This window comes from Apodemus sylvaticus, chromosome 4 (genome assembly GCF_947179515.1).
Source record: "Apodemus sylvaticus chromosome 4, mApoSyl1.1, whole genome shotgun sequence".
Lineage (NCBI taxonomy): Eukaryota > Metazoa > Chordata > Mammalia > Rodentia > Muridae > Apodemus > Apodemus sylvaticus.
The window spans coordinates 109,123,048-109,142,343 of NC_067475.1; the positions used below are offsets into that span (position 1 = coordinate 109,123,048).

Consider the following 19,296-nt stretch of genomic DNA (forward strand, 5'->3'; position numbering starts at 1 on the left):
AATCTCACCTGGCAATTTGCTATATTCTCTTACTTCCTAGCTATTTAAGATGGGCCCTTAGTTCTTTTGCCCAGACTTTTTCCTTTTCTCTCTTCACTGGGATTCCTAAGGCCTGGCTGATAATCCGGTCTTTGAAGTCGACTCACTGACCACCAAACCCCCTTTTTGAATTGCAATGCTTTGCCTCATAGTTGTTTACATAATTACAACCTTCCAACCACACGCAGGTTTTTATGGCTGTGCGTATGTGTATGAGGATGGCTCTGGTACTGAAAGCATTGATTAAGTCAAGAAGTTTTGTTTTAGAGGGTAGAAGGCTAAATGTTAGATAAGGATTTCTCACAAGAACTTGTTAAGACCCAGGTGGTATAAGAAACTTCAAACTCTTTGAAGGTTTAGTGTAAACTATAAGTGACTCTGTACTCTAATCAGGAAGTTTGATGGCATCTATAAATTGATCTTCTATATCTGTTACTTGAGAAATTTTGTACCTGATGGATTTTGCATTTCCTTGTACCAAATGGCTATGATAATTGTGCCTGCCTCACTGGCTACATCTTTTGAAATGGTAATATCAACTCTTCGTGTATAAAAATCCTTGCCTTAGAGCTCCAAAATACATTCAGATTCAAAACCTCCACTGTGTGTGTGTGTGTGTGTTTGTGTGTGTGTGTGTGTGTGTGTGTGGTTGTTTCTGTCTGTCATCTCAGCCGGACTTGTGCCTTCCTGGACCAAAAGAATCCTGGTTGTCCCGTGGCAGACTTCAGTCTGTAACAGTGAACCACCATGTGGTTGCTGGGAATTGAACTCAGGACCTCTGGAAGAGCAGTTGGTGCTCTTAACCACTGAGCCATCTCTCCAGCCCCGAAGACACATTTTGAAGTTTAACATTTGTTACATAAAAATGCATGTGCAGCCATTTCTCAAAAGGCATGCCGAGAACCTAGCTAGATATCAGGAGGACAAAACTATACTACTCTTGTGCTTCTGTATATGAATCTGTCTATGAAAGGCATCTGTATATGAATGCCACATGTGTGACAAACAATAGTATCACAAAACTACTGAAGGGTCAACGGAAAAACAGAAGAGCAGAGAACAGTACTTGTAAGAATCCAAATTTCTCAAATGCAGTTCTGAGGGTGTGCTTCCTTCCTTCCCCGCCCCATGTCAAGTGTCAAGCACGCATGCACTGGCTTTTTGTCTGACTAAAGCACTGACAGCCTGTGGACACAGGCTGGACCATGAGCTTCCCAACTTAGACTGTCCCTGGGATGAGCGCAGACACAGGCATGGCTGACCCTGACGGGATCATCTGTGCCTTGGTGGTGTTACTTTCTTCAACCAGAACTGTCAGCCCAGAACTCAGTCAGAAAGGACAGAGTCCAGTTGAGTGAGAAGCTATGAAAGGTAAGAAATAAAATGGAGGCAGAAACCTGGCACCAGGAAAAGGGGGCGGGAGGCCGATGAGATGGTCAATGGCTAGAGCACTAGCTTTCCAGGTGTGAGGAGTTAGGTTAGAATCCCAAGACCCTACATCACTCCAGGTAGACCCCACATGTAATCCCCAGTGCTCCTATATCACTCCAGGTAGACCCCACATGTAATCCCCAGTGCTCCTATGGCAAGGTAACAGACAGAGACAAGAGGATGACCACAGAACATGGTGGGACCAGCTCAGCTCAGCAGTAAATGACAAAGGAATCTTCTCTCAGCAAGCACAAGGACGGGGACTCAAAGACTGAGGCTGTCCTGTGACCTTTATAGCGGTGCAATTCTGCGGGGCCTACCCTGCTGCATGGCAAGACACCTGCGCGTGTGCACATACACACACACACACATACACACACACAGGCACACACATACATATACACACACACAGGCACACACATACATATACACACACATATACACACACGGGCACACACACATATACACACACTTATACACACACATACACGCACACACACATACACACATATACACACACAGGCACACACACAAACATACACACAAACAGGAACACACATACATGCACACACACACACACACAGGCACACACATACACGCACACACACATATACACACACAGGCACACACATACACGCACACACACATATACACACACAGGCACATACATGCACACACACAGACACACACAGACACACACAGACACACACACAGGCACACACATACATACACACACACATACACATACACATACAAACACAGGCACACACATACATACACACACACACACATACACCACTGAAATTATTTTTAAATGACTGCTACTGGGGCACAAATTAAACTGTGTTGCCTCTGACAACCAAATAGGAAATGATACTAACTTTAGCCCACTCTGTGGGCAAAAATATAGAAACTGCAAGCTTGCAGCCAAGTTTTCCCTGAGTTGGGGAAGCAGCATCTTCTAAGAAACCATCTTAACAACTCCACACCATGTTTTCCCATCATGTGGTGCTCCCGCCAGCTTGGAAGGGAGGAGCAGAGCCAAATTGTCTGCCAGAAGTGAGTCCTCCCGTTTTATTAAGTGTTAGCTTAAACACATGTTCCAACTATGTCTTGTAAAAATTCAGTCTGGCATGGTTATGAAAGCCTATAATCCCACCACTGCGGAGGGGAGTGAAGGCAAGAGGTCATTGTTGCCTACATCATAAGAGCCAGCCTGGGCTACATGAAACCCTATGTCAAAATATATATATATATATATATGTGTGTGTGTGTGTGTGTGTGTGTGTGTGTGTGTGTGTGTGTGATAGAAATAAACTTAAGTGCATGCCACAGCTGTTAAACTCCAGTGACAAACAGGGCAAAGGTATGATCAAGTATTAATTAGACTGACACTCTGTTCTGGGTTTCACTATTTTTCAGACACACCACTAATGACAGATATTATCACTAAAACTGACAGACTGGAACTAAAAACAACAAATCCCACCACGAATGTCATCATCCTCTTGTCCCATTATGACACGGACTAATGGTCCCCTGATACTTGTTCGATCAAAACACCAACCACCTGCCGAGAACAGGTGGGGCTTACCAATAACAAGCAAACACAGAAACACTGATACAGGCCCTGAGCTCAGTGCAGCAAAGCCATCAAGTAATTTGCTCTCAGTATCGTGCTGTTAGCAAGTCCACAGTACATTTCAGCACAAACTAAAAATACCACAAGCCAGCACACACCGATTGGTCTCCACCATTATCCTCATTGTCTTCAACAGAGAAGTACAAGTTTACTATCGAAAACTTGAACACATATACGAATACAGAAGAAACCCCAGGATATCCCACTTATTCCCACCATGAATAATCACTACTGGGATAAAGAGTCTTGCGCGTTATCCACAGGAAAGTGATGGTAGCCCTTCCACCGCAGACAGATACCAAAGCCCACAGCTGCCCAAGGTCCTTATGTGGGCTGGGCAGAAGGCTCAGCCAGTAAGGCACTAGCCAAGGGTGAGGGCAGAATTCAGGCCCTCAGGACACAGGGAAATGTCAGGCTGTCGCTGTGGCACTCCTGTGATTCTGGTGCAAGGGAGGCCGACACAGAGGACCCCCAGAGTAACAAGTCTAGCTACAATCAGTGAGCTCTGCTCAGTATGTAATGTGGAGAGACAGCAAAAGACCACCCAGTATCGGCCTTGGGCCTCCATAGGTGTGCACACGCAAATACATGTACCCACACAGTCATGCACACCTGCACATAAACACATGCACATGTATACATATGAGGAAAAGTAAAGTAATACTTGCACAAAACCATATCCTCTTCATACTTTACATCATGTCTATATTTATAACATAAAATACAATGCAAATGTTATACAAATACTCGTTACAGTACTGCGTGGAGAAGCACAAAAGGCTACACATGTTCAGTACAGATGTAATTTATTTCAAATATTTTCATCCGTGGATGGATTAATCTGCAGTCAAAACCTGTCTGGGAGAGGGACACACTGGCTGGGAGAGGAACACACTGTCTGGGAGATGGACACACTGTCTGGGAGATGGACACACTGGCTGGGAGATGGACGCACTGGCTGGGAGAGGGACACACTGGCTGGGAGATGGACACACTGGCTGGGAGAGGGACACACTGGCTGGGAGATGGACACACTGGCTGGGAGAGGGACACACTGGCTGGGAGATGGACACACTGGCTGGGAGAGGGACACACTGGCTGGGAGATGGACGCACTGGCTGGGAGAGGGACACACTGGCTGGGAGATGGACACACTGGCTGGGAGATGGACACACTGGCTGGGAGATGGACACACTGGCTGGGAGAGGGACACACTGGCTGGGAGATGGACACACTGGCTGGGAGAGGGACACACTGGCTGGGAGATGGACACACTGGCTGGGAGAGGGACACACTGGCTGGGAGATGGACACACTGGCTGGGAGATGGACACACTGGCTGGGAGATGGCTCAGTGGTTAGCACGTGCTTTGTGGTTAGCCTTATGAGTTCAAATCTCCAGCACTCAAGTAAAAAGCCAAGCCTGGCTATGCCAGCCTGTAATCCTGAGGGGCCAGGGGCAGGGCTGATGGGGAGAATCCTCCGGACTTGGTGGTTTCCTGCCTCGCTCTATATTCAATAAAATGGGAAGATGGCAGAAAATGGCAGAGAAAAAAAGATGCATCTTTGTATAAACCCACACATATCTTTTCTTTAATCGCTGAATATACTACATTGCGGTCCGAATTCCTTTTAAGAATTAATAAATGCTGCCCTCTCTCAGCACTTTAATATCAGATCTCAAATTACAAGATTGGAGAGATGGCTCAGTGATTTAAGAGCTGGATGTTCTTGTCTGATTCCTAGCACCCAAGAGGAGGCTCAAAGGAGGCGCTGATATCTTCATGTGATGAACAGGAAATAACGCACATTGGGAAGATCTGGCTAGAGAGAAGAAGAGTAGAATTAAGGAGAAAATGGCCACAGAAGGTCCCCTGAGCGGAGAGTCCTTGCCACTTCGAGCAACTCAGCAAACTGGACCACACCTAGTTTCTCACACCATATAGGAGGAACTGAGGTCTATAAAGGTAGATGTTAGTGTTGTGGGTGTGATGCCACTCAGCGTTGGCGGGCCGACAATGGAAGGAGCTAGGAGGTCAGCGCTCTTCTCATATTTCAGGACCCCAGAAGCACTTGTGCATCTCTTCTAATGCCTCAGCCTTAGAACAGAAAGCTGGCGCAGAGGGGTGCAGAGGTCTGAGTCTGCCTGCCCCAGCACCACGCACACAGCAGAGCTGTGAGGCTGTGAAGCTGAGGCGGTAAAAGCTGCTCTATCCCTCAAAATCGGGACCGTATAACCATGCAGTGGGCAAAAGCAGAGGTACGCCATGTCGAAAGATGATACCCCAGAGCCCCCCAAAATTGCAAGAGGAGCAGGGAGCTGGGTGTTAGGCAGAGGAGAAAGGAACAGCCACCCTGGTAGCAAACCCAGAATACCAAAGAAGTTCTTGGTGGTGCAGAATAAGCATCGACTTGTTGGCATTGAAGGACAGGCTGTGAAACACGAGCCTACGGTCCACATCTCAAAGTGTCGAACCTTGGCTAACTCTAAATTTCCTCTTCTACAAATAGTAAACACATCAACTACCAACTTGACACAAGCTTGAGTCATCAGAGAGGAGGGAGCAAAGTTCCTACACAACGCCCAAGACCCAGCTGTAGGGCATTCTCTCAACTAGGGGTCAGTGGGGTAGAGCCCAGCCCACAGTGGGTGGTGCCAGCCCTGGGACTGGTAGTGCTGTGTTCTCAAAGACAGAAGCTGAGCAAGCCACAGGAAGCAAGCCAGCCAGCAGCACCCCTCCAAGGCCACTGCTGCAGCTCCTACCTCCAAGTTCCCGCCCTGCTAGAGTTCTGCCCTGACTCCCTCCAATGACAGACTGTGACCTGAAAGGATAAGCCAAATCAACCCTTTCCTCCCCAGCTTGCTTTTTGGTCATGGTGTTTTATTGCAGCAATAGAAGCCTTAACTAAGACAGATGAGTCACTAGCACACTGAGTGCAAGATAGGACCTGAGGAGTATGGGTACAGACTCTAGACAGGAACAGTGGACGCTGGCTGCCACTGGATAGCATGTGCTGCTTCTGATATCAAACCTAGACCACCCCCCCACTCGGCTAAGTGAACACCCAACTGATAACGTAATGCCTGGGACAGTGTTTATGGAAGCAGCTAAGGTTGGCTTCGAGGCTCAAAGGCTTTCAATGGATCCATTGTCCTGAATGAATGAAGATCAAGCTGTGTGCACAGAAACTGCGCCCAACCCATCTCGATGCTACCTGCTAGCCCACGTGGGCTGCACTAGCTCCATGCCCTGGTGCCTGAAGGCTGTGCTTGCCTAGAAAGTTGTGTCTGGTTGCCTGTGTGCATGAGCAGAAATGTTTCTGGGACCAAATGAAATGTCACATACTGTTTCTCTGGCCTCTGTAACTGGACCTCCCTCCAACTGGGGACAGCTCACCCTCTTCTGAGTGTAACCACCTCAATCTGCTTTACTTCTGTAAAATTAAGTATTGGCTTCAACCAATACATCGTAAAGTCCTTCCAAAATAGAAATCAAGTCCCTACCTACTGAATCTGCCTTTCAAGTCTTAGTAGGTACTTAGCAACATCATCACTGCATAGCTATGGGGTTTGTAACATCACTACACATCACTACAGGAAAAAAAAGAGAGAGAGAGAGAGAGAGACTAAAGTCCTTAACTTTGTTCTAACTCGAAGCATTGTGTGTTTTACCTGTATACACACCTGTGTACCACACACATGTCTGGTGCCCATGACACCAGAAGAAGGTTATCAGATCTGCTGGGTAAAGATGATTGTGAGACACCATGCGGATGCTTCAAATTAAACTTGGGTCCTGCCGGGCAGTAGTGGCGCACACCTTTAATCCCAGCACTTGGGAAGCAGAGGCAGGTGGATTTCTGAGTTCAAGGCTAGCCTGGTCTACAGAGTGAGTTCCAGGACAGCCAGGGCGACAACTAAAAGAGCAACCAATGTCTCCTCCCTATGCACTTTGCATTCTTCTTGAAGAAACTCACCTGGAAACATGCATAAAGATCTCTTTCCTTTCACAAAAGCAGTTGGAAACTATGTGGAAGGAATGAGAGAGGCTAACAAACAAAACCCAACTGTAACCAGGAAGGGAATCTGGTTACACAGCACCCCAGGAGGTCAGAAGCGATTGCCTCCTCACTGGGGCATTAATTAAGCCTTGGGGGTGGGGGCAACCAGACAGACTTAAAAGCTGGTGCACCACCATTCTATTCACGTTAAGACACTTTTCTGATTAATGCCGTCAGTGAAAGATAACCAGACGACTGAGACACTGGGAAAACCACATCCTTAAGAAAGGACTTGTGTCTAGAACTCATAAAGACTCAATACCACTCAATATGTAGAAGACATCTAATTAAGATTAGGTTTGGGAAGGCTGGGACTCAGACTTCTCCAACGAAGATAAACAAATGGCCGAAAGGCACACTCAGAGGCGCTCAACATCAGAAGCCACAGAGGGGAAAAAATATGCAAAGCAAAAGCACAATGACCCAAGACCATGAGGGCCATAACCAAGACACAGTAGCAAGCACTGGCAAAGATGTGGGGGGAGTGGGACCCAGGTGGATGGCTGATGAGGTGACATTGAAGAAAAAAGAGAAGTTTGGCCGCCCCTCCAGAAGTTAAATGTGGAAACACAATGGAACCACACTACCTTACTGCCAGCTATACACCAGAGAGACAGCATACACTTATCTACACAAAGACTGTATAGAAATGTGCGCGGAGTGCATTGGGACTCCACATGACCAGAGGTGACTGAACAAGCTGGGGTGTGTGCCTACAAGGTAGTAGTACTGAGGACACATAATGGGGGGGGCTTTGCTTACGAGACCAGTTACAGCACAGAGGAACCACTGGAAATACTAAGTGGAAAATGCTAGTTTGGTAGAGCTATATATCATAGGACTTATGATGTCCAAATTATGAAAATCTATACACACGTAGACTAGTGATGTTAATGAAGATGAGGTTTTGCACATGGTGAAAATGTTCTAAAATGAGGTTGATGGTGATACAAATGTTTCCTCCAAGACTGAAACATTCCATCCTGCAGGGAAGCCACTTAAGCAGGAAGTCCCTGCCTGCCAGAGCAAGCAATAAAAGGTGAGAGTCCCTCTGAGACCAGATGAGAAGGTTCTCAACCTTCCTTTAAAAAAAAAAAAAAAAAAAACTATATTCTTTGTATACATTCCAAATGATTTCCTCTTTCCCTGTTCCCCCTCCCCATAAGTCCCATAAGCCCTCTTCCCTCCACCCATTCCCCAATCAGCCCCCTCCCACTTCTCTGTCCTGGTAATTCCCCTAATTGCTGCATCAAGCCTTTCCAGGACCAGGTCCCTCTCCTTCCTTCTTCTTGGGAATCATTTGATATGTTCATTGTGTCTTGAGTCTCAACCTTCCTAATGCTGTAACCCTTTAATTCAGTTCCTCATGTGGTAGTGACCCTGTACTGCTTTATAATTGTAATTTGGCTACTGTTATGAGCTGTAATGTGAATATCAGTGTTTTCTGGTGCTCTTAGGTGATCCCTGTGAAAAGGCCATTCAACCCCAAAGGGGTTGTGACCCACCGGTTGAGAACCACTGGCAAGGGGGGAACAGAACTGCAAAGACTCAAAGATGTCAATCTGCAAAAAAAAGATTCTTGAAACCAGCTGAGCTGCCTGGGAGTGTTTAGACCAGAGTTGCCTGCGAAAGGCACTCTCCAACCTGTCCTACTGCCTGCAGGCTGTACAGTGTGCTCTAAGTTCCCAGCTTTTGGGAGCCATCCCCGTGCTGGGTGGGCCTCAGTGATGCAACAGTCTGTGAGTCAATTCTGCTCCAGTAAGTAACCCCTCGCCCATACTCCTGTAAGCAATCCCAATAAAACTCACTTGCTCATCAAGCTGGATTTGGGGTGCCTATACCTTGGTCTCTTGTGGGATTCCTATCTGAGGTGAGTAGAAGTGTGTGTGTGCTGTGTCTTCTCAGGAAAAGTTTTGTCACCAACAGACGGCTTTATAACTATGAACACACAAACATCTTTGGGCTGATTTTAAAATGGGTTAATTATATAGCATATGAATTATATCTTAGGGAAGTGATCTTTTTTCTTTCTTGAAATACTTTATTTCCAGAAAGGAATTATCTACATTTCACAAAGTAAAATAAAAGTTAATTCTGTGATTTCTGGAAGAGAGGGCAGCTGGGGGAGATGAGAGGGAGAAGCCAGAGTGGTCCTAAGTTTACGATTAAAGCTGGGTAGAGGGTAAAGGGACTTACAAACTTCTACATTCTTTTTAGTATCCACCCCAAGATGATCTTTAAAGTTATAATTATCCAAAATCCCCATTTGGTCAATGTTAACTTCTGGAATCAAAATGTGCTTGCCCGTGGGTTGACTAGCAGTCTGGCTAAACAAAAGCATAACCTATAGCTACACCCCACTGTGATGTGAGACCAAGGGAGTCAAAGCAATGGCTAGGTTGCTGTGTCCTGCTGGACTATCAGGAAGCACGCCCTTCTGGCTGCTAAGCAGTAAGAGAGCAGAGAGGGAGGCGGTGGCACACAGGCTACTGCGCCCAGCAGAAATACTACAAAGCAATAAATGACTGGACACATTAATCCTTTGAAAATGTTTGCCTGTGGCTGGGAAGATGTTTGGCAGGTAGGAGCCCTTACCGCTCTTCAGAGGACCTGAGTTCAGTCCCGAGCTCACATAGCAGGCAGCTCGCAGTCCTCTGTGACTCCAGCCGCAAGGGAGCCAATGACCGCCAGAGGCGACCCCATACATGTTCCATACACACAGGCATTAATAACAATTACAAATCAATAACATCATCATCATCATCATCATCATCATCATCACAACAAATCCTTAATACTTTCTTCTGTTCGGATGTGACTTATTAGTAGAGAGCTCACGTGTGCCAAAAAAAATAAATGCATTATCAAATAATTATCTAGTTTTGCTTTCATGCAAGATTTTCCTCTGCTATTTCTAAACTAGCCTTATTGTCCAAAGACACTTCATATTATACAAACTACTGCTGCTATGAAATCAAGACTATGTTCTAGAAAAAAGCAAAGAATAGATATCTAAAATAAAAGCCATCAGCACTTGGCAAGGAACACTGCCTACTGCAGGCTGGAGGTGCTGCTGGGAGCTACTAAGAGAATTAAGACAGAAAACACCTGAGGCAAGCCATCGTGAGGTCCAGAGAGACATGGAGGGGCAGAGGGGCCAGCAGCAGTGGGAGAAATGCTCTGGTGTACTGTGGGACTCGGCGGTAGGGAGGAGACAAAGGGTGGCAATCTGTCACTTCTAGAAGGAAAGCACAAATGAATTTCACAGGCAGAAGCAGCAATGGTGCCATCTCTGCCTATGCTGATAATAGAAGCAGAGGAGTCTCCATCGGCTAGAGGTTCCCAAGTGAGTATACAATGACCTACAATGACCACAAGGGGGCAGTAGTGAACCATCCATCCCTCCATCCAAGAATGCTCTCACCGCAGCAAACCCAGGCAGTGACTTGAATAGAAGTCACAAATGTTTAAAAGGCACTGAGGAATTCTGGTCAAAGGAGTATCAGGAGCCGATACATAAATGAAGACTAACTCTCAGAAGGCTGCATAAGCAAAGTGAGCAGGGGCTACCACGTTCAGCAGGGACCTGACCCTGGAGGGGAACAGAGGAGAGGTAGGAGTGGGGCCCTAGCCAGGGAACACAGTAGCCAGACAGATAACCGATGAAGGGAAACGCTGTGGGACTAGAGAAGCTTCCGGACTCGCAGTGGAGTGGCTGGCGAGATAACAGTGCCACCATGTGGGACACACAAAACTACCGGGAGGTGGGAGGCTGCATCTTCCTTTAATTACACTTTTAATTTTGAGATCATCGCAGATATGTGGATTTCTGTGGCTACCTCAGTGAGCAATGACCTTTGCCTTGGCCTAGTAGGGGGGTCCCAGGGTGGGAAAACAGGGCAGTGTTTATGAAGACTGAGCTGGTACTTTTAATTAAGCCCTTAGGACAGGTTTCCTCTACCTTGGGACCAGGCCCAGGAGAGAAAGTTTCCAGCAAGACAACAGACTTGTTGGCCAGCTGATGCCTTTGTTTCCCTGTGTACACAACACACTGGGCCCTCCACAGAAAGCCTGTGAGTCTGTCCTGCAAGAGGGAGAAGAGACCTCAGGAATGGAGGGAGGGGTCCCGCGAGAGAGACAGCAGCGTGGAGCTAGGGAAAGGCAGACGCCCCCAGCTCCCCGGCAAAGCAGCAAACCTGAGCGCCATTCTTATATCAGAGGCTAGCGTCCCCCGCACACATCCAGCCTCTGTTACAGCGGGGAGGAGCAGGTTCAATCCCTTGTTCAGCAAAACTAAAACTCTGCTTACCCCTTCCCTTGGCCAGGATGGAGTTCAGGCCACATGATCATAGTGCTGACGGCAGTTTGAGAAAAGTTTCAACCATAAAAATGGCACAGCATTTAACTCACACACACACACACACACACACACAGTGAGTAGCCACTCTAGTGCATCCACTTCTGATCAAGCCATGGACAGCTGGGCTTTTGGGAGGACACAACACAAGTCATCTTATCACCAGGTGACCACACAAAATAACTCGAGACCAAGAAGCTACAAAACACAGTAACTTCCACAGTATAGCAAGCAGCCAAGAACTGGTCCCCGTGCCCGTTGTCAACAACCCCAGAAGCCCTGGACTTAATTTTCCTAGGCACCGGGCATGATCTGTTCAGCTAATTAATGTCAATTCATTTTCCACGCATCCCACACACTCTCCCTGACACCTAATGACTAATAACTGTTTTCTATACCAACACTCTGAACTCCAATACAGCAGAGCTGACTCGGGCTTTAGAAAAATTCATTAAAGGACAATTTGATTGGAAGGCTATACATACTTTCTATAAGACAACTCTAAAACTTAAGCCCTTTGCTGCTTTTTTCTTTTTTAAAGCTGCTTTCTAAACCATCACAGAATTAACATTTCACTCAAACTATAAAAACATCACTAGTCCACTCTGAGCGGTTTTTCTAAGTCGGTATATGTTTACCTATTTAAAACACACAGACACAGAAAGTGTGGGGCTGGTTTTAAGTTTCCTGGTTTGTGTTCTAAGTAATAAATCTGCAAAACAAATGAAGGCTCAATGGATAGCCCTTCCTTCATCCCTCTTCCCAGGACACCTCTCCTAGCCTCGGGCAGCTACCGCTCCCTTCATGTGAGTAGGACGGAGGTACTGGACTGCAAAGAGGCTGTGCACATTTAAGAAAGAGAAAGACAGAAAGGATGGAACCGGAAGTGGTGCTGGATTACGATTCCCAAAGGCCTACTTTTAGGGGCATTTAACAGTGTTTGATGCTGGCCCCTAGGATTAGATAACCTATCAAAGGTCTCTTCCTCAGAGAAGGCAGATCCTTCATCTCTCAGTGGTCATTAGCTGTCTAGAGCTCTCCATCTAAGGGGTGAGGCTTTGTGATATTTCCCACATCCATGTTGGCATGCCAACTGATGATGTCACTACTCTGGTCTTCTTTTAAGTAGCCATATTTTTGAGATTTTTATGGGTGTAGCTTCCCTGCCATTTATAGAAGATCCTATCTCACAGCCGACTTCCTGGCCCACTGGCTCTTGCGATCTTTCTGACCATGTTCACTGACCCTTAGGTATAGAGGTTGTGTTGTTGACATACTAGTTGGTGTTAGGTACCTGTATTTTGAGCAGTTGTATATTTCTGCAATATACTCCGTCTGCTACATAAAGAAGATTCTTTGATGATGGTAGGAGCTACATGTGTCTGTGATTATAAAGATAATTATTTGGAATACAATTAGGAAGTGTGCTGTTTTATGACAGTGACTTAGTAGTTCTGCTCTAAAGCCCATGGTTTCTGCAGCCATGGGGAGCTGGCCAGGTTTATGATACTGTATGAATTCTCCCCCATTTAGAGGGTCTTAGGTTCAACTGGATGGTTTTGGCTACTGTCAGGATGTAAGTGACACTTGCACCCTTGGGGATATGTTGTCTTGTTGGTCATTGCTATAGTTGGTATACGTCATGGCTGGATAGGAGTATTGAATGCTTTTCTTCCCTTGGTGATTTGCATGCCACCTTTGGATACTGGAAATCTAACCTCAAGGGAGGACGCTTTCAGATCAATTCTAGCTAAATTCTTCAAAGTTCTTTGCCCAGTATACGTGGTGCCTTCAGCAATCGCATCTTACCTTACAGTTTTAAGAAGCAACTAAGCAATGGCAGTACCCTACACTGTTTAGGGAGTCCCTCGGACTCCCATACAAATAATGGAAGGGAGATTTTCCACACCTGGCAGTAAAAGGTTGTGTGTGTGTGTGTTGACAGTCTGGCTTTGGGGGAGGGATTTAATTTTTAATGTAAAGAAATAATTGCTCAAATGCAACATATCTGTCTCTTTAGAATGTATATTTGCTTTTTGGTTTAATGAACGGTAAAGATGTATGTTTACTAAACAATTGGTTTAAAAAAATCTATGCTGTGCTATCAAAAAGGACATTTTAACAATATTAACCAAATACATGTTTACATTTTAACCAAATACATGTTTACTGACTGGAATATTAAGTAAACCACCATAGCAAGAAAGCCAGACATAGCACAAACATCTACTAGTGAGTAACCGTCCCAATAAACGATAATAAATCCATGCAATGAGCGCCTAAGACGTCGTAGGACTACCGAGTCATCTCCAGGATCTATGGAGTAAAGGAAGGAAGGTATGTGTTATATAAGGTATGTGCTAAACCACCTTTTGCATAGCGACGGAATGAAAAAAGATGCATTTATTTGCAAACGTTTGCAAAAATAAAAATTCAAAGATCAAAGCTAGCAAGGAATGGCTGAGGGTAAAGAGAATACATGGGAATGAGCAAGCTTCTGCGCATCTGTTAGTGGTCTTAAGTATTAAAATGCCACTCGTGTTATATGTTGAAAATATGAAATTTAAAGAAAGAGTGCATATTAACAGTAAAAGAATGAGCAAGATTTCTCAGTGGACTAAGGAGCTTGCCACCCAAGCTTGGTGAGCTAAATTTGAGTCCAGATCCCAGGAACATGTAGTAGAAAACTTCTAGTCCACAAAGTTCCTGATTTTCACCCATGTCTGTGTGAGAAATTAGATCTAAAGAACACTGAAAACATGGAAGCGGTCCTTGCTTGAAGCCCGTCTCCAGAACCTATAAAGTTTGAATGTGGTCTCTTCAGGAATTCAAACTGGAAGTAAGCTGGTTGGCTAGATAAGAAACCACTGTCAACTATGTGTTTCGAGGGGCTTAATTTTTTGCAGTCCGAATGCCCGAGTGACATCAGAAGCTACTCACCATGAAGAGGGGGCATACTTGGGCATGATAAGAGTGTGCACAGCCGACCTCAAAACCTCCCAGAAGAAATGCTGTGCATAAACAGCAGCGCCTTCAGCAGTTTAACCACAAAGCATCTTAAATGGTTTCTAATCCACCCCTTCCTCTCAACAAAGACCTCATGGGTTCAACACGTCATCCTCAGTGGTCACCACAGCGAACACCCAACAACTTCTACCTGAATGCAAGCTGCTCACTTGCAAACAGTTTCACTTCTCTTTCTCTGCTCTGTGGCACCTTGGACTCTGCTCTGTTCTTCCTGCCCCCCAAAGCACCAGTGACGACAGTTCTGTCCACAGTCACCATATCCAACACCCTTCCCATGGCCAGCATCCTCTCGCCCAGCAAACACCTGTTGCGCCCAAGAGCCCGGGTCTATCACATGCACATGTCAGAGCCAATCACCTCCTCACAGCAAGAAGAAAGGCATCTTCCAGTGACGCAGGCCAGGATATTATCTCACGACACCCACATCAGTTTAAACAAAATGCAGTGGCAAAACCTACAAGGTAACAGAGTAGGGCTGGAGATAATCAACCATGCTGGCTAGTAATGACAGTGCCCCTCATAGCAGCTGTACCATACTGTACTATGTGCCTCGGATTGTTCTACACATTTTAGAGGTATGGACTCATTTCATGAAATATCAATTCTTCTCATTCTCACGGAGTGCTGCCAGTCCTCTCTGTTTTGGAGTCAGGAAAGTGAAAGACAGTATAAGAACAATGACAGTAATCACAAACCTGCTCAGCGTTCCCCACTAACCATGTGAGGATACAGCATCCTCTCCAGGAGACAACTCCTCCACTACTGACCCTTGACCTGGATCCAGATGAAGCTGACAGAAGGACAGCAGAAGCACAAGAAGCATTTGCTGCCCTGTTCCTATCCGCAGGGGCTGGCCTGCATCCACCATCCTTCTGCCAGAAATGCCCTTACCTGATTCTGCCCACCCTCAACCGCCCTCGGAAAGCATCTACTTTCTAAACTAAACTGCTAAGGCTTATTCCCCGGGACTGCATTCCAAGATCTGGATTGTGTGGACGCATTCCCTCTACCAAAACCAGGAACACCTACAGACAGAGTGATGTCTACATTCTTTTCCTGTGTTCCCACTGCCTGGCAGGCACAGTGCCCAATCATGGGCTTTGGAGCCTACTTGTTAAATAACTGAGCTCAAGCTCTTTGTCCAACATTGGCTCACACGGCCCTCATCTGTGAAATAAGTGTTCTCAAAGTGTTCAACTAATAAATCGGAAAATGGGCGAAATATACACAAACCCCAGCAGCATTCACTAATGGCGGCCCTGCATAACACAGCAATACCAGAGAGTAGCCAACAGTGCTAATGAGGGACCAAGAGCCAGAGGACAGAACAGGCTTAAAAACTTTCTCAGTAAAGCCACATTTCTTGAAGCTTGGAAGACAACTCAGTCAGCAAAGTACTGCCTATGTAAGCATAGCACCAGATTTAAAAAAAAAAAAAAAAATTCTCATTTGTTCTCCCATAGAATAAATCCTGGCTGCAGCTTCCCTCCCTCTGCTTCCCCTGCACCATCTCTCTCCCCAGACCCACCCTCCCATGTCTCCCCCTAGAAAAGAACAGTCCTGGGAGGACTCCCAGGAATATCAACTGAACACGCCACAAAAAGATACAGTAAGACCAGGCACAGACCTTCACATCAAGGCTGGGAAAGGCAACCTAGTAGGAAGAAAGGGTTCCCATAAAGAGACAAAAGAGTCAGAACCACCTAAGTGACACTCACTCCCACTGTCAGAAGCCCCCCTAAAACTCAAAGCAAACAACCATGACATATATGCAGAGGACCATGATTCAATCCCTCAGAACTCACACAAACTATCTGGGCACAATGGAAAATACACTTGCAACCCCGGTGCCTTAGCAGCAGAGACAGACAGATGTTTGAGGCATACAGGACAGCCAGCCTTGATTTATGAACCAGCTTCAGATCAATAAGACCCTGTCTCAAAAAAACAAAAAAAAACATGGCACCTGATGTTGACCTCAGGCACAGGCAAGGGCACATACGCACATGTACACACATCCTATGTTGCTGTGATAAAATACTGAACAAAGCCAACTTAGAGAAAAAAAGTGTTTATTTAACATACAAACTATACCACTCACTCCACTTCCCACCATTGAGGAAGCAAAGGCAGGGACCTGGAGACCACGGAAGAATGCAAAAGGAGAGAAGTGGCGAATTCACCTACCGCTCTTCTATAGACCAGGGCCAGGGACAGCGCCAATCACAGGAGGTCAGGCCCCTCTATGTCAATTAGCAATGAAGAAAATTCCACACAGACACATCTACATGCCAATCTGGTGAAAGCAATTCCCAACTGAGGTTCATTCCTCCCAAGTATGCTAACTTGACAGCCAAGATTAGCTGTCAAACTCACACACAAGAACACATGCACAGGAACACACAGACATAGACAGGCAGACAGACAGACACACACACACACACACACACACACCTCCTCAGCACATCAGCCTCAGAGCCTTGTCTCCCTCCTTCTGCCAGTTCATAAACACATAAGACACTATTTGTTCCATTGACAGCATAACAAATACCATAGCTGTTATTAGCTAACTCGGCAGTCTAACAATGGCGCACAGGGTAAAGTCCTACAGACAGGTGTCCTACTTCTACTGTTTACAAAAAAACCTAGACTTCCTACTCATCTTAAATACTACAGGGATAACTCCATTTGAGACTTAGCTTCTCATTCATAACTATTAGCCATCCCATTTAAACTGTTTTTCTCTGTTAAGATCAAAACATTTAAGGCAGCTAAACATCGATTCCCCTGAAAACAAAACTGATAACTGAAACTAAACAAATTGCTCCTGACGGAAGACTAAACTAGTTCCATGCTATGGAAATAAGTATGGGCTTGCCAAAAGTCCAAAAGCAGAAGGACCCTAACGTGGCACAGCTCCACCATTCCTGGGCACCTATGAAGGAGTCTACATCCCACTACAGGGACATCTGCACATTCATGGACATTGCTCCTCTGTTCACAAAAGAAGGACAAAACAGCCTAAATGGCCTTCAACAGAAAAATAACGAAAAGGTGGCGAATATGCAGAGTGGAATTTTACTCAGATGTTAAAATTAATATTTAAAATTTCCAGGGAAACAGGTGGAATCAAAAGTAAGTTAAGTCTCAGTCTGAGACCGCCCAGTTTCAGAAAGTCTAATGCTACACACACACACATTCTCTCTCATGCCTGGCTACTAGCTTTTGAAGCCTGTGAATATGTAAGAAAGGAGTGATACTGGTGGGTACCAGCTGAATGTAGATAATGCTAAGTCAGGGTTTCCATTGTCCAAACAAACACCAGGACCAAAAGCAACTTGGGGAGAAAAGGTTTGCTTCCATCTCACAGATGACATCCCTTGTGAAGGAAAAATGGTGGACACTAGAGGCAGGAGCCTGAGCAGAGGCCAGGAAGGAGCGCTGCTACCGGCTTGCTTTGCTTACAGGGTAACAGCCACATCACGAATTTAAGAAATGCCCCCCACAGAAGGTTCTTATGGGGGTATTTTCTCACCTGTCACTCCTCCTCCTCTGAAAGTCTTTCATCTTGACCTAAAGCCACGGGCCACGAAAGGGGAACAAAAAGTACTGAGAAACGTTGACAATGGGGAACGTGTCACAGGAAAGGTATAAAGGAGAGAGAACACTGATGGAGAAGGGAATGAGGGAGAGAAGGCAGGCAAGGAAGGGGGGGAAGACGCATCCCTGTTGCTGCAATAAAACACTCACCAAATCTAACCTCAGAGAAGAAGAGACTTATTTGACAGGGTCCATCTTTGGGGGACACCAGGGCAGGAAGCTGGAGGCAGGAGCCTAAGCAGAGACCACAGCAGAGTGCTGCTTCCTGGCTCGCTTCCCACACTACTCTCATGCTGTTTTGTCTTGTTGTGTTATTTTTAACTGACCCAGGACCACCAGCCTGGGAAGGGAACTACCCACAGTGGGCTGGGTCCTCCCATCAGTCACTAATCTAGAAAACAGCCCAAAGACATGCTCATGGCCCGAGCTAGTGAAGTCAGTGTGCCAGCTGAGGATCTTTCTTCCCAAGTGACTCAGTTTGGAACAAGTTGCCAAAAAATAACCAGCAAAAGAGAAACACCAAAAGTTGTTTTTGTTTTAAAAAAAAAAAAGTGTTATAACCAAGCCTAATCACTGGTAAGCCAATCAAAATAAAATTGTTTATTTGTTTAGACATGCTCTCCCTATGTAGCCCTGGCTTGTCCTCAAGTCTCTAAGTAGACCAGGCTAGCCTCAAGCTCACAGAGATTCACCTACCTCTCCCATCCAAGTGCTAGAATTAAAGGCACACATCATCGTGCCTGACCAATATATTTTAAAAGACGGTTGAGAATAAGTATTTTATTTCTGATGTCCTCACACTCAAGTGGCAATGCTTTTCAATAGTAGCTTTCCCTAAATATTCCTAAATGTGTATGCGTGTGTGTGTCTCGCATAAGGACTAAGAATAACAAACTTGACCTTAAGCTTCCTTAATTCTATCCATTTAGACATATAAATATCTGTCCTGATATCCCAGTTTGTCCAACCCATTACACCCTGCTTTAAGCTGTTCATGAAAGGTCTCTCACAGACTCAAGCCCCTCTCCCATCTGCCAATTTCACATATACTGAGGAAGTCTTTCTGGCACAAGCTTCCCAGGACCACAGTCCATTTAATCTCGTGTGGTGGCGTGATTAAGAACGGCCCCACCAGGCTC

General features: G+C 45.8%; 1 protein-coding gene across 10 annotated transcripts in view; it reads right to left on the reverse strand.

Moving 5' to 3' along the window:
* Positions 1-19,296, reverse strand: part of Med12l (mediator complex subunit 12L) — a 307,885-nt gene that overhangs the window by 244,697 nt on the left and 43,892 nt on the right. The gene's annotated exons all lie outside the window — the stretch shown is intronic.